Source organism: Nicotiana attenuata, chromosome 11 (assembly GCF_001879085.1).
Source record: "Nicotiana attenuata strain UT chromosome 11, NIATTr2, whole genome shotgun sequence".
In the NCBI taxonomy this organism is placed as follows: domain Eukaryota; kingdom Viridiplantae; phylum Streptophyta; class Magnoliopsida; order Solanales; family Solanaceae; genus Nicotiana; species Nicotiana attenuata.
This window is the reverse complement of record NC_031999.1, coordinates 57173877-57178234: the sequence shown is the minus strand read 5'-3', so window position 1 is coordinate 57178234 and position 4358 is coordinate 57173877.

Sequence of the window (4358 nt, the reverse complement as noted above, 5' to 3'; positions counted from 1 at the left end):
ACTAAAACAAAGCACCAAGCAATGGCATGCGAAATTTGACCAAACAATTTTGTCAAATGGCTTTAAGATTAATGAATGTGATAAATGTGTTTACATTAAGAACGTTCCAAATCACATAGTCATTGTTTGCTTATATGTTGATGATATGCTAATAATAAGCAAAGATATTGCCGACATTCAAGCTACTAAGCGTATGCTTGCTAGTAAGTTTGATATGAAAGACTTAGGAGTTGCCGATGTAATTCTAGGAATTAAAATCCAGAGGACTCCTCAGGGTCTAGCTTTGTCTCAATCACATTACGTGAAAATGGTACTTGAAAAATTCAAACACTTGGAATTTAGAAGTGCAAGAACTCCAATTGACTTAAATCATCATCTTATAAAGAATAAAGGTGAAAGTACGTCTCAATTGGAGTATGCTCGTGTATTGGGAAACTTAATGTACATCATGAACTGTACACGACCTGATATAGCTTGTTCAATAAGTAAACTTAGTCGATTCACAAGTAATCCAAACAAACATCACTGGGTGGCAATGAAACGAGTTGTGGGATATTTAGAATATACCCAAGACTACGCTTTGCACTACAATAAATATCCTACGGTTATCGAAGGATATAATGATGCAAATTGGATAACCGGCTCAACAGAAACAAAGTCCACAAGTGGATATGTTTTTACTGTTGGTGGAGGAGCAGTATCTTGGAAGTCTTCCAAACAAACGTGCATCGCTCGCTCTACAATGGAATCAGAGTTTATAGCTTTGGATAAAGCCGGTGAAGAAGCTGAATGGCTTCGAAATTTCTTAGAAGACATTCCGTTCTGGCCAAAACCTTTGGCTCCTATTTGCATACATTGCGATAGTGAGGCTGCAATAGGACGGGCAGGGAGCGTTATGTATAACGGAAAGTCTCGTCATATACGACGAAGACATAACACCGTTAGACAACTACTTTCTAGTGGAATTATCACTATTGATTATGTAAGATCAAAGGATAATGTGGCGGATCCGCTTACAAAAGGCTTAACTAGAGAGGGAGTTGAGAAATCATCTAAGGGAATGGGACTATGGCCGAGGACAAGTCAACATGGCGGTAACTCTACCTAGAATTTTGGATCTTCCGAGATTTAGGTTCAAGGAGCTCAAACAAAGTTGTGATTGACCGGTTCAACATTGTCAAAGTAAAATCTTTGGTCCCTTCTCGTGATGAAGACAATGTTCAGTAACAAGGATAGAACTTTACACGTTCTTTAATGATTACTTAAGTTTGATGTGGTATTTATCAAATAGTGTCAATCTAAAGGATTACACGTTTAGGAATCACCTATGTAAGTGTGAAGTGGAAGCCGCTTCAATGAGAATTCTGTAAGGCCAATTCTCTACGCACTTATGAGACCAGGCGGTGTTCATGGCTGAAACGAACACAAGAATGAGAACCAAAAGACGGTTAAGGGTTGGTTGTGTGACATATGGTTGTCTAGGTATACACTAAAGTTCGACTGTTCAAAGATATCAAATCTACCGATTGACCGAGTATATCCGACATATGTTCACTACGGAAAGTTCAAAGGGAAACCTACTTATCCAGATGCAATTAATCCTTACTTACAAATCACACAGCTTTCATCTATGATCATTCTTGTTACATCCATTCCCATTCATGTGGGGGATTGTTGGACTTTAAAGGCATTGAGCTTCAAAGACTTTAAGCATTGGGCTTTAAAGTATAAGAGTGTGAATTGGAAATTGTGGGAAATAAAATGGAGGGAAATGAAAATTTGAATGAAATGAGCTTTTGACTTGCACTTTGTCCCTGATTGGTAAGGGAAAACTACATTTGTGTGCTTATATATAGAATCACTTCTTAAAGCTCTTAAAAGGAGTTGAAGAGAATGAACCCTCGCGCCGTCGTCGCTCGCTCGGCTCGGCTTCGGCTTTGGCTTTGGCTTTGGATTTGGATTTGGATGCTGAAGATTCAGAAGGATAGTCTGGCCGAGGTCCTGGCGTAACCGCGGTAGGACCGCGGCAGGCCGCGTAAACTTCTTAAAAGGCACCTTTTCCAGAACAAACATCACACCTCTTCCAATAATTCCCTATAAATTCTGAGGCATGGCTTCGTTTTTAATACACCAAAAACATTACAGAACTTCCTTCTTTCTGAAAATACTGCATTCTAATTCGCAGTCTCTCTCTCTCAAATTCGTAAGTGTGATTTTGCTCCGTTCTTTAAGTTCGTTGGTATCCTGCAGTTTGTATTGCCACTGTTGTAGGAAGGTTTATTCCGTTTTATCCTGGGAGGATTTAATCCATTACCTTGGCAACGTGTGAGGGGGTTAAAATTCCTTAAGGACGCACAAGCAAATTGTGGACTCGGAATATTTCTTAATCTTTACTGTTTTTCCAGTTTCTTTTATTCTTCTAACAGTGTTCTGATTTTGTATTTTAACACAGTAGAAATAACAAGCTTAAGGAATTTTTCATACTAACGTTTCTGTGTTGAAATATATATTAAAACTGTTATTTATATTTTGTATACTGGTTTGGAGACTAAAGCCTTCGTGTTTTCTACTCCAATAATTGTTCTGTCCGGTTTAAAGTATATCAAAACTTTACCGGAATAATAAACGTACGGGTTTGAAGTATATAAAAACTTCACCATTGTTACGTGTTGTATGTTTGGTTTGGTATTCAGTTTGAAGATATAAAAACTTCACTGATTTAACAAAGTTCTGTTTTGGTTCCAACTCTACAGAAAAAATGACGAATGAAAACCAAACTAATGAAAATGTTGCGGGAACGGGTGCTACTGTTACGAGTGTTGCTGCCTCGTCAAGCCGTTCAATTCCTGCTCATGCTATGGCACCAGCAGAAAAATCCGGAAAGTTTTCCGGTATTGACTTTAAATGTTGGCAAATGAAGATGCTCTTCTACCTTACTACGTTGAGTTTGCAGCGATTCATCAATGAGGATCCTCCGGTGCTGGATGAAAACACTCCAGATGACGAACAATTTGTTGTAACTGAAGCATGGAAACATTCTGATTTCTTGTGCAAAAACTACATTTTGAGTTGTCAGGAAGATAGCTTATACAATGTCTATGGTGTCATGGANGATTGACCGAGTATATCCGACATATGTTCACTACGGAAAGTTCAAAGGGAAACCTACTTATCCAGATGCAATTAATCCTTACTTGCAAATCACACAGCTTTCATCTATGATCTTTCTTGATACAGCCATTCCCATTCATGTGGGGGATTGTTGGACTTTAAGCCATTGGGCTTTAAAGTAGAAGAAGTGTGAATTGGAAATGGAGGGAAATAAAATGGAGGGAAAAATAAAAATTTGAAGAAGTGAACTTTTCTCTTGCACTTTGTCCCTCATTGGTGAGGGACAATCACATTTGTGTGCTTATATATAGAATCACTTCTTAAAGCTCTTAAAAGGAGTTGAAGAGAATGAACCCTCGCGCCGTCGTCGTCGCTCGCTCGGCTCGGCTTCGGCTTCGGCTTCGGCTTCGGCTTCGGATGCGGATTTGGATTTGGATTTGTCAAATGATCGATTGATAAGATTATTTTCGGACAAAATTTATTTAATTATTTAATAATTAATTAAATGCCAGATTCAGAGAGCCTCTCTGACCGCGGTTATGCCGTAACCGCGGTAGAACCGCGACAGGCAGCGTATTCTTCTGAAAAGGCACCTTTTCCAGACACCTCTTCTGATAATTGCCTATAAATTCTGAGGCAAGGCTCCATTTTCTACACACGAAAAACACTCCAGAACTTCTTTCTTTTTGAATATACTGCATCCTAATTCGCAGTCTCTCTCTCTCCAATTCGTAAGTGTGATTTTGCTCCGTTCTTTGAGTTCGTTGGGATCCTACAGTTTGTATTGCCACTGTTGCAGGAAGGTTTATTCCGTTTTATCCTGGGAGGATTTAATCCATTACCTTGGCAACTTGTGAGGGGGTTAAAATTCCTTAAGGACACACAAGAAACTTGTGGACTCGGAATATTTCTGATTCTCTACTATTTTCAGATTTCTTTAATTCTTCTAACAATTTTTTTTTCCTGATTTTGTGTTTTAACACAGTAACGCTCACAAGTAGCATTGGCATTTTGCCGTTTTCGGTGGCGATCCAACATGTCGCCACCAAAGCTAATATTATAAGTAGCGACCCAAAATGTCGCCACCAAAACTAATCGTTTTCAGTGACGATCCTTCAGTCACCCAAAACGTCGCCTCCAAAAGTAATATTATATGTCGCCATTTTTAATAGCGAGCCAAAAAAGGCGCCACAAAAAGTGGATTGGTATGTCGCCCTTTTCAGTAGCGACTTGGTATGTCGCCGTTT